General features: G+C 43.0%; 2 non-coding genes across 2 annotated transcripts; both read left to right on the plus strand.

Annotated features, from left to right (window-relative positions):
- Nucleotides 1-2,250: 2,250 nt before the first annotated feature.
- Nucleotides 2,251-2,322, plus strand: Trnac-gca. Its single transcript has one exon. It is a non-coding gene; the product is annotated as a tRNA-Cys (tRNA).
- A 503-nt stretch (nt 2,323-2,825) lies between these two features.
- Trnac-gca lies at nt 2,826-2,897 on the plus strand. The gene has a single exon. It is a non-coding gene; the product is annotated as a tRNA-Cys (tRNA).
- The last annotated feature ends 9,910 nt before the right edge of the window (nt 2,898-12,807 follow it).

Consider the following 12,807-nt stretch of genomic DNA (forward strand, 5'->3'; position numbering starts at 1 on the left):
TTTCTTCTTCCTCTAGCCCTATTCTGTCCAACTCTCTCATACAAGAATTAACCAACTTTGAGGCTCCTTACCAGCTTCTGTATTTCCATCTTCTTATGAGTTGTCCCTCCTGAACTTTGGTTATTTCTTCATCAATCTTTGTAGTCATTCATAAGTTTCAAGGACTATTTTGTTGAGAATGCTAACGTAATAGTTGAATTACCAGTCTTCCCTTGAGACAGATCAATGCCGGAAGGCGCCGATGAGAGTGCTGGTTCTGTTTGATTAGATGTAAGATACATTTAGAAATAAATTAGCAACTAAAAGACATGTGTGCCATGTAATACAGTACTCCTGTGGGGATAGTATAGCAAATCATTATATTTTCGTATATTCAATATATTGTATCCATGTACGCATTGGACACTACGTGTAACGTGACCATTTGCAACCATTCCGCTATACTCTTGCCATTCCTGCTGTGTTTCCGGAAAAGGAGCCGTATCCATCACGATGCATGCATTTGTTCCTGAAAGGCATTAGAAGAATCGTTACTATGATTTCAATGAGTTCAGTAGAACTAACGCTATTTTAATGAAGTTTAATTTCAAATATTGTAAGCAAACAAACTTTAATGACGCGTAATGTGAGCCCAAGGTTTCATCAGAAATTGCCAAAGGGTTATTAAAATCAGAACCACGATCGACTTGCCACCTTTGCCTACTTACTGCATTCCTGGTATACACACACACACACACACACACACACACACACACACACACACACACACACACACACACACATAATCCCATTATTCCAGCAAAAGTAATACAATAAATATTTTTTTTCTCTTACTCAGTAGTATCACTAACAAAACAAGCAGCGGCAGTACAGATCTATTTGTAATATTTCACAAAAGCAGCCAGCCAGCACATCAGCCAGACAGCCAAGCACATATTAATAAATGAACCCCCATTCTTCCCCCACTCACACACTCTCTCAGACAGCCAAGTACACATTAATAAATGAACTCCCTTCTTCCCCACTCACATTCTCTCTCTCTCTCTCTCTCTCTCTCTCTCTCTCTCTCTCTCTCTCTCTCTCTCTCTCTCTCTCTCTCTCTAATTAGCATTTTTAATACCGTAAACATGACAATGATTTAAACCAAGGCCAACTGATCTGATCAACTGATGATATTAATGCTCTATCTAATCTAGTTGTCCTCGAGCCACTAGTTTGTTTAGTCCGATGTTTTCTGAGACAAATCACTACAAGTGCTGGACTGCCAGTTATTACCACACTAGGCATTATACAACTTTCAGACATTCAGTTCTCGCTCATAAAACTCTGTATGATTTATTATTGTTTTTCCTTACAACCTTCTATCTGTGTCTACACAAACAAACACCTGGTTAAGAGTCACACCACTACCTAACTATTCGTTGCCTCTCAACACTACCTGCGTACACTAGAGATAAATCCCTCATTTTGCCACTCAACCAAGCTGCATCAAGACACTAAATTCAAGGATGCAGCCCCATTCAGATCAACTTTAAACCATTCCCTACGGATGCAAATAACCATAATACAACACTGCGCTTGTCCACTTGTCCTCGAATTCGAACATTGACCACTATACTAATAAATGGTATAATATCTTAACAGTCCAATTACGTGGTAACTTGCTTCGTTAACGATAAGCCGGTTACATATGGGACAATACTTTTGTTACCTATTCACAACACAACCAGGCCGACCACACCAGCAACGCCTCTTCATTCGATCGTGCCCAAACGTCCGCATTCCTTTACGTGGTCTAGTCAGAGCTTGTATTTGTCTTTACAACAGATATTTTCTACTATTAAAGAGGCCTTTACACAGTCAAACGCTTTGTCAAACTCGAATCTACGCACACAATTCACACATTCAATCTTCAAACATTTTCTCGCACGCGCGCGCACACACACACACACACACACACACACACACACACACACACACGCACGCACGCACACGCACGCACACACACACACACACACACACACACACACACACACACACACGGGGTTCTCCGTCGTTCTGGCGTCACTGTCTTCCTTGTTTTATCTCTTCAAAACAATGTTTATATACAACAGTATATCGTCTTCCCTGTGTGTTACGAGTGATTTAATTATTTCAAATAGGGTAGCTCACAAAAAAAAAAAAACACTTCATACTTAGTGTTGCACAACACCTGTCCTTCCTAAGAGTGCCACAGGCTTCTCATGGCCAGGGGGTGTAGCTCAGTGGTAGAGCATTCGACTGCAGATCGAGAGGTCCCCGGTTCAAACCCGGGCGCCCCCTATGTTTTTTATCTTTTCTTAACGTAAATATTCCTGAACGGATGTGACGCGCCAAGACAGAGACAAGTTATATCCATGCTCCTCGTAAAGCCTTGACTGTACTTGAAAGTTGACTGACGGTCATGTGAGACAATAAGAAAACAGAATACTATAGTTGACTCAAATAGCTTTTGACAAAGAACAACAATATAATATCAGTGAAGACTTACCAGGTTGGCCAGCAAGATACTTCTGGTGAGGCCTTTTGGCAGTGACCACAACCAGCCACGCCTAACTCTGCCTCTTACACACGGCTACACTCACTGCCGTCTTGTGGGACCAACTGAAACCTGCTCGCAGGCGGCAGTGACACGCCTTTTGTTGTGGACAACATTGACAAACATTGACAAATATGAGAGGCTGCAGGGAGCCAGCAAGGCTTTGCTCTGAGTTTTATGGCGCGTGCGGCAGCTGCTAGTCACACATGTACTGTGATGAATAACACCTGTTCTTAACAGTGTAAAGGGGGGTGTAGCTCAGTGGTAGAGCATTCGACTGCAGATCGAGAGGTCCCCGGTTCAATCCCGGGCGCCCCCTGCGATCACAGCTTTTTCACATTTTGATACAATAAAGCTAGCATCTTCGTGACGTGCCAAGAGTGCTGGAACAAGATGCTTCATCTTGCTGCCTGGAGGCCTTGCTAGCTAGCACCGAGCCAGAAAGGCTCTTCTCCTGACCTTATGGCGAGAGCAAAATCCCGGTTCACATCCCTTCTACCCGAATAGTAGTAGTAGCAGTAGCAGTAGCAGTAGTAGTAGTAGTAGCAATAGAGTAGTAATAGTAGTAACAGTCATATAAAAACATAACAAAATAAAGTTAAAGGACTACACAGACATACGATGTGTGTCTGTGTTCTGTTATCTTTACACTGATACATATTTAGATTGTTGAACTCTTCTTAAGTGGAAATAGCAAAAGTAGCACACGCACACACGCATTAGCTCGTGAGCACGCGCACATGCACATGCACGCACGCACGCAGACACACATCTATCTACAAAGAATCATTATAAAAAAAAAAATGAATAACATTTTTTTTTTTTTTTTTTTTACTGGAGAGGAAACCATGAAGCTACATCAAAGCAAGAGGCGGAAACATGACCAAGTCTGCGAATTAAAAGAATTTCTGGTACTCTGTTTTGTTGTTTTACCAGGCACTCCACCACAGACGAGGTCAAGTGTAGGAAAGGTTTAAGACGATGGAAGAAGAGGAGGAGGAGGAGGTAAAGGACACGGAGGAGGAAGAGAAGAAGGAAGACGGATAGAACGAAGATGCAATATATTTGAGAGATATGATGAAAGAAAAAACATTACTGGAAACAATGGAAACGCTCGTATTCCAGCTAATGATACTTTATCTAAAATACACTCGTTTTTCTTAAAACACAAACAAGCTTCATAAAACTGCACTGACTTCATAAATGTTACAACAGCAATTTTTCTACAACAGCAATTTTTCTACACAAAACATTTTTCTTCTTATCTAAACGGCGCAAAATCGGGAGGACGAGGACGAGGAGGAGAAGGACGAGGACGAGGAGGAGAAGGACGAGGACGAGGAGGAGAAGGACGAAGAGGACGAGGACGAGAAGGAGGAGGAGGAGGAGGAGGAGGAGGAGGAGAAGGAGGACGACAAAGAGAACGACGAGAAGGACGAGGACGAGGAGAACGACGATGACGAAAGCCGAAAAACGAACTAACATGATATTCATCAAAATAATGCGATTAATTCAGAACACATATACAAACAAAACTAACAAGCAAGCAAGCCACACACACACACACACACACACACACACACACACACACACACACACTCTCTCTCTCTCTACTATCAATAACAAAGGTGGTGATGGTATTAAGGATGGTGGTGGTGATAGTGGTGGTGGGTTGTAGTTTTGAGATGTGGTGCTAGTGGTGGTAGTAGTTGTTGCATTAGTGGTGGTGGTGGTAGTTGTCGGATTGGTGATAATGGTGATGACATTGCTGTTATTGTTAATTCCACAGACGCCTACACCAGCGACGAAGCCTTGCCAGCAGCCGAGTGTTCACCAAATAGTTTGGAATCCTCGACACATTACATACTCTACCCAAACTAAATTGCAACTCGACTCTAAAGGATTATCAACCAGAGTACGAGTCTGGAAAGGTCGCCGCTACATGCGTAACATCTGCCGTAGCTGGTGCAATACAACGCATATGAGTCATACATTGAAATATATTGGGAGATTAATCAAATTGAAATAATATACTATGAGGACAAGTGAAAAATGTACACGAGGACCCTTTCTGACCAACTTTTGCAGTTCTAGCCAAGTCACTGACCCTAGTTGCCTTCCTTGGCTTCATCGTTATTGTATTTCTCTCATTCCATATCACGGTTAACTTAATTTTGTCAGTCATTTTTTTTATGTGGATTGGAGGAAGCTCGACAAGTAACTCTTATATGTGTTTCATGTTTCGTTTTAAATGTTGTTCAGTAATAGAATATCAAACAGGTGGGTTGTCTTTTTGTTACCCTTAAGTTTGCTGGCATATGAATCTTAATACTCCAAGGCTTAAGGAGGTGAAGCATCAACTATAAATGAAATAAATGGCGAAAGACTAAACATACTGGTTAAGTTTATCATTCATTGGTCAGAAAGAGTGAAAATATCTAGTGTTTCACCATTTATTTCACTTATAGCTGATGCTTCACCTCCTTCAGCCTTGGAGTAGTAGTATTAACAGTACTGAGATTCATATGCCAGCAAACTTCAGGGTAGCAAAAAGACAACCCAACTGTTTGATACTCTATTGCTGAACAACATTTAAAAAGAAACATGAAACACATATAAGAGTTATTTGTCGAGCTTCCTCCAATCCACTTAAAAAAAGAATGACAAAATTAACTTAACCGTGATATGGATAAACTAAACACAGAGAGAGAGAGAGAGGAGAGAGAGAGAGAGAGAGAGAGAGAGAGAGAGAGAGAGAGAGAGAGAGAGAGAGAGAGATATTCCAGTTACGATCTTTAATTTCACCTTTTGTAGGCGGATGTGGGATGAGTTAACTTCACCATCTCTCTCCCTTTCCCCCTGTTTCTTCTTCTCTCTCTCTCTCTCTCTCTCTCTCTCTCTCTCTCTCTCTCTCTCTCTCTCTCTCTCCCTTAGTATATAGTTTCTCTTTTCCTTGTTATCTACCTTCACCTAATTCCTCCACTATGATAAACACACACACACACACACACACACACTTAATTTTAACTAGCAAGTCAGATATCTATTAGCGGTGTATCCAAGTAGCGACGTATTGTAAACAAACAATTCACTCATTACAAACATTAATATGTATCATACCGTAAATATGACAATAACTTAAATCAACGCGAATTTATCAGACCAACTGATGATGTTAATGCTAATCTAGTTCTCCTCGAGCCACTAGTCTGTGCAGTCCGATGTTTTCTGAGACAAATCACTACACATGGTGATCAAGTGCTGGACTACCAGTTATCACCAAACTAAACATTATATAACTTTGACATTCAATTCTTCTCGCTCATAAATGTCCGTATTTCATTGCTTTCCTTACAACTTTCTTTCTTTGCCTAGAGAAACGGACACCTGGTTAAGAGTCATATTCCTACCTAGCAATTCGTTGCTTCTCAACACTACGCCACAGGTAAATCCCTCATTTTGCCATTCAACCAATCTGCGTCAAGACATTAAATTCAAGGATGCAACCCCATTCAAATCAGCTTTCAACCATTCTCTGCAGATGCGATAAATTAACCATAGTACAAAACTTTCCCTGTCTGCTCGTCCTCGAACTCTCGACTCAGGCATAACAGAATTCGATCACGTTAGGAGACTGACCTCTACCTTATTAATAAGTGGTATAATATTTTAAAAGTCCAATTACGTGATAACTTGCTTTGTTAATGATAAGCAAGTTACAAATGGGAACAATACTCTTGTTAACCTCCAAGCCGATCACACCAGCCGAGCCTCTTAATTTACAAAGTGTAGTCAGAGCCTGTAATTGTTTTCACAACAAACACTTTCCACTCTTAGGCATCACCACACACAAGAACACTTACCATCCTCGCTGTTTGCTTGTGACAGACATGCAGGACGGCTGTATCCAATCAGCGCCACGAAAAATAGCACCTCAACAAACCGAGATATAGACAACCACTCCCACCCTCGCCTGTCGCCACAATCGGAAAAGACCAGAATGACCAACCTTTCTTTGCTCCACGTTATCTGATCAGGGATGCCAACTGTTCAAAATCCTTGCAGGGTTACTTAAAACATTTATAGGTTATATAACGAGTCATGGAGTGGGAGAGACGGAGCTGCTGAACTGCTGGTCTTGCTGCCTCTATCTTCACTCACCATTGCCTTTTCACACTCTCTGAAATCTAGACACTTAAGTTTCAAATGTTATTGTTGGTCTATTTGAAGTGCTTGGCGAGAACTAATCACAATGGGGGGGAAGAAAAACAATTTACACTATCTCCATCAATCTCAGTTATATATATATATATATATATATATATATATATATATATATATATATATATATATATATATATATATATATATATATATAGTTTTTTTGTGTGTGTGTGTGTGTGTGTGTGTGTGTGTGTGTGTGTGTGTGTGTGTGTGTGTGTGTGTGTAATTCACCATCACCACGGTCGTCGTTTGCTGGTCATCTAGCCCGTTTTCCCCATTACGGAGCGAGCTCTGAGCTTATAAACCGATCTTCGGGTATGACTCAGACAACAACACACTCCACACACCGGGAAAGCAATGCCGCAACCCCTCGAGTTACATCCCGTACCTACTTGCTGTTAGATGAACAGGGGCTACACATTAAGAGGCTTGACCATTTACCTCGGCGCGCCCGGGACTCGAACCCGGGCCTTTTCGGTTGTGAGCCGATCGAGCTAACCACTACACTCCGCATGTGTGTGTGTGTGTGTGTGTGTGTGTGTGTGTGTGTGTGTGGAGGTGCGCGTGGCACTACACAGGAGTCCAGTGGGTTTAGGTAAACACGAAGACGATTGCAGTATAAAACCTCAGAAAGTTTTCTCGGTATACTATTTACAGAAGCCTGGAGAGTGTCGATAACGGTAATGAGAGAGAGAGAGAGAGAGAGAGAGAGAGAGAGAGAGAGAGAGAGAGAGAGAGAGAGAGAGAGAGAGAGAGAGAGAATGAAAATCTACTACAAAATTCATAACTGTTCCAATACACACACGCAGTCGTCTGTTTTAATCCAGTCGGCAAACAATAAAGGCGAGATGAGAGGTGTAGCGGTGGGTACACTTGGGAGGTTCGTGGCAATAACACCATCCTCCATCACTGTTCAGGTCATAGATTGGCTAGCTTTTTACGGTTGTTTTACTTATAAATCGCTTACTTAAAGAAATTACAAACCTTTTTATTTGCCATTAGTTGTTTGAATCCTTTTTGTTTTTCCTTGGCGGTACAGCGGAGAAACTGTGGTGTATTAAAAATGTTCTGTAGTGATTCGGTTAAAAAACACAGTACTACATACTTAATTTATTGAAAAACAAAGAATCCATTGGTATAGCGTCGGAGATCGTATTGAAAATTGCTGTTTGTTTCAATCATTGGTGCACTATGCAGCTCGATGTATGTTTGGTTCGTAGTTCATATTGTTGTATTACCATAAATGATAATGTGTAAATCATCATTTCTTTTGTTTTCACTCCAGTATTATTGATATCCCTTTATAATAACCTTCATTCTAATCAAGTGACCATTATCATTATCATTACACTCTATATAATCTGAGTAGAGGTGTCAAACTCCCTCCAGAATATTATTCGAGACATTATTGGAACAGTGTTGTGAACCTGTTAGGATACACTTCTGAAGCACTGCTGTGCCGAACTTGTTTCAGGTAAGGTTCTGAAAGGTGTTCGGTTGTCATGTGTTATCTTTCCCTCCCAGAAATAATCATAAATTGGTAAAGAATGTTGTAATTCAATAATGATAAGATTATTGATATCACCCTGTAATTTATAGTCATGGACATCATAAATGTAAATTAACTCGCAAAATGAGACTCGTGGAGCGACATCATTAAGAGTCCCCGTGTGCACCATGTCGGTGCAATGAAAAGAAGAAAAATCTGAGGGCAGAGCTGCTCCAGACTACACGTCAGCTTCCAACATAGCACAATATTTGCCCCGAACAATTTGGAGCGTGTTCGAGACCATGATCCTGCTATGTTCGTAAAATAATCGCAGCAATGTTTCGGGCAACATTCAGGGACCACGTGCAACACCTCACATTAATACTGCCACAAATAATATTGTTTTTGTTCTGCTCACTAATATCATTTTAGTCCCAAATAGCATCTCGCCCCAGTTAGAACTACTCTAACAAACAATATGTCATTTTGTCTATCTGGCCCTTCCCATTTCTTGCTTGCTCAAAACTAATTCCCTTTATAAGACCCTCGAATTCGCTCCTCTGTTATTACTACTGTTTCTACTGCACTCATGATGACGGCAACACAATACAGCACCGACAACAACAACAACAACAATAACAATAACAATAATTTATAATGATGATAATAATAGTATAATAATATAATGATAATAATAATGATAATAATAACAGTAATAAGAATGATAATGTTAATAATAATAATAATAATAATAATAATAATAATAATAATAATAATAATTATTATTATTATTATTATTATTATTATTATTATTAACATTATCATTCTTATTACTGTTATTATCATTATTATTATTATTATTATTATACTATTAAATAACCGTATATTATTGTAAAATTTTAGGTTATTATCTAAGCTTGTTATATAACCTGGTGTGGGTGAGCGCTTGGAGTGAAAGGTCAGACTTGGTTGAGGTGGCACTGATGGGTGAGTTGAGTGTATGTCAAATATTGGGTCTACTTACGTTGTGGCAAACTGTTCCTCTGTAAGATTGTGAGCCTTCGGGAGCACATGGTCTACAATAAACACATCAAGGAAACTAAGAGTGAATATCCCGCACTGAGCACCTTGGAGATTTTGTCGCACCAAAGCATCGTGATGGAAGCTGACAGCGACTTGGACGAGGAGCCTAAAAAGACGTGTTGCTTCTCATGGGTCCGTTGTTGTTGCATCTCAAAACTTTGCCGACGACTGACAAAGCCGAACCAACCCCAGAAACTCGCCGTCTCTCTACCTCACGAGAGACCCATGCTGAGGAACACCACGACGCCTCGCCTCCTCCACTCCCTGCCCACAGTGAGACGGAAGAGGAAGAAAACTGTAGTGAGGCCAAAGTCAATGTGCACTCTCAGTCGTCATTAACAGAGTCATCTCAGTCATATTTCAATCCCTTTGCTAAAATCAAGAGGTAAGCACGACCACGCCACCATTTTCTGGCTTCACCTCTTCAATTGTCGCAGGCGTGGTGGAAAAGGAAGTTTGCGTGTAGTGGGGAACAGAATGAGTCAATAGATGAACAGGAGATGAACGAGCCCTTCAATAACATTACGGAAACGAATAATGTTGTTGAAGAGGAACAGGAGAAGGATAGCAACTCTAGTCACTTGAACGATGAACATGAAGCAGAAAGCACCGCTATCCTTCTGAATGAACGCGAACGGACTGAAGAGATGCAAGGGCACCAGTCCACAACACGCGAAGAACAAACTCAGAAGAAGAAGAAAAACAGAAAGAAAGCTCAAAATAATGAAGAAATACAAACGATTGTTGTTGCAGAGGAAGAGAGCAGAACGACCCTCCCAGAACAAAAGGTGGAACAGGAGCGTGAGAGGGAACACAGTGGTAAGCAAGACAAGCCAGCGGAACGAACTCAAGAGGGCAAAAAGAAATCGGCGTCGTCGTAAGAAGAAACACAAGTCTCAAAATACTGTTGATAACTCCTATTAAGGAGTCTGCACCTGCAGAGCTACCACTAGTCCCTGAAGAGGCACCAACCATCGACACTGTAGCTGTGCCAACTATCACTGGAGAGGAACCAGTCACTGGTGTGGAACTAGAGGGTGCAGAACACCATAGAAATGAAGAACAGGAACAAGAAGAGGGCATGGAAATAGATGAAGAAAAGAATCTGGGAGAGAAAGACACTGAAGAGGAAGAGAAAGTGACGATAGTGGAAGTGTCTGAGGCGGCCTATACAATTGAAGCAAGCACACAGCCTGCAGCGCCTGCACACCACCACCATGGCAGCGTCCGCAGCCCTCCTACAACGGCTCTCTGCAGGCTCTTGCCCAAGAAGTCTTGGACTTCCATCGCTGGGCGGGAGGATCGGAGGCGGAGTCCCAGCGCCGAATGTGCCTCGTGGAAGACGTGAGGAACGCGGTTGGTGTGCTGTGGCCCGCGGCGCGAGTTGAGGTCACCGGCAGCCTGGCTAACGGCCTGTACTTGCCGGACAGCGATGTGGACCTCACGCTGGTGGGACAGTGGCCACCCTCTCCACCGCCGCTGCTGGTCCTGAGGGACGCCCTCCTGCAGCAGGGAGTGGCACTGCCTGCCTCACTCAAGGTTCTCGAGAAGACCAGTCCCTCTGGTTAAAATTCTTCACAGGCAAACCGGACTGGAGGTGGACGTGTCTCTCGGCGGCGAGGTTGCTGTGCGCGCCGCGGTGCTGGTGGCAGACTTCAAAAAGCAGTTTAAGACTTTGACACCCGTGGCTTTGTTCCTTAGGTATTACCTTAAATAGTTAAACCTTGGCCAAGTTTTCACAGGAGGCGTCTCCTCCTACTCCGTTACGTTGATGGCCACCAGCCTCCTGCAGTTGCAGGTGCCATCCGAGGAACGAGAAGACCCTGCTTTGGTGCTTCTGAGATTCTTTTATTTCTATGGACACCAGTTTGTATACGCCACCACGGGCATCAGCGTGCTGGAGGGCGACCGCTACCTACGGAAAAAGCACGTGCCCACCGTCATGCCCCGCGGCCACCGCCGAGTAGATCTGTGTATCCAGGACCCGCTGACACCCGGCAATGACCTGGGCCGATCCTCCTTCCGTGTTTGGGATGCACAAAGGGCTTTCCAGCACGCATACCTGGTACTGTCGCCCGCCGCACACGCCCCTGGCCGGTACACCTGGCCGTGCTCCTTACTGGGCCAGTTGCTGCTGGGGTACGGCGCTCCTGTGCGATGCCTGCCGGACGGTTGGCTTCAATACCGCCGTCAGTGCGCGCATCAGCAGCAATGCCGCCGCCTGCCTCAGTCGGGGCGTCATCACAATCACCAACAGAGCTCTCATCTCGCTGCTCACCAGGAGGATCACGCTTTGTCTCGGCCAACTCTTCAACAAAACAACCAAAACTCAAGGCACAGAGGGTCAAACGGCAGGCGCCACAGGTACCAGCAGGGACACGGGGAAGTGTATCACCACAGGGCTCAGCAACAACGTCACCACACCGTTCACCACGACTATCACCACACTCATGATGAGTATCGGCAGTGGTACAACCACTAGCCTGAAGAGACATGTCACCATCACAGTCAGCAGGATTATAATTGGAAACAGTATTACCAGAGGTCTGGTTGGGTAGGGCACTCAGCAAGGCTAGAGAGTGGTCTTACGTTGAACCATATCAGAGAAGCAAGGAGGGAGTAGAAGGATCGCGTGGCAGGCACAGCCAGGCCTCGGCGATGGGCTAAGCAGAGGCACAAAAAGGTGAACGATTGGGCTGGCATGAGCAGGGCCTTCACCAGAGGCACTGAGACCAGACTTGGACGCGAGACACTGTTATTGGACAAGCTGATATGCAGGTGAAGGAGTGTTCGGGTGTCGAGTACCAGAAGATCCTGTCTAAGACAAGGAAGATGATTTGGTGATGGTGTGGAAGACGGTGAACAAACTCAAACACATCACTGAGAAAATCCGTTGAAGATTTACTGCTTAGGAAGAAGCTGATGTAAACATCATTGTGTAACAAACGATAGCAGCGTCCACTACCACGAAACAAACAAATGGAATGCAGAAAAAGAAAGAGTTGAACTGGCAATAAAATAACATTTATTTAAAAAGACAAGAAAGGGAAACGAAAAAGAGAAGAGTAAAAAAAATAAAATAAGAAAGTAAGGATAATAAACAAGCCGCAGGAATATTTACTGCTTTGAAAGTAGAAAATTAACATTGAAATACGGAGAAAAAACTACAAAGAAGTCACAAAAGCTGAGGGAAAAAAAGACCAACGATTTGTGTGTGTGTGTGTGTGTGTGTGTGTGTGTGTGTGTGTGTGTGTGTGTGTGTGTGTGTGTGTGCGTGCGTGCGTGCGTGCGTGCGTGCGTGCGTGCGTGCGTGCGTGTGTGTGTGTGTGTGTGTGTAAAGTTGGTGTCAAATATCACCGTGATAAACCGTATGAGACTTTACTGAATTGAAAAAAGAGGAAATGTAACTAGTAAAAAAAAAAAAAAAAAAAAA

The sequence above is a fragment of the Portunus trituberculatus genome, chromosome 47 (genome assembly GCF_017591435.1).
Source record: "Portunus trituberculatus isolate SZX2019 chromosome 47, ASM1759143v1, whole genome shotgun sequence".
Classification (NCBI taxonomy): domain Eukaryota; kingdom Metazoa; phylum Arthropoda; class Malacostraca; order Decapoda; family Portunidae; genus Portunus; species Portunus trituberculatus.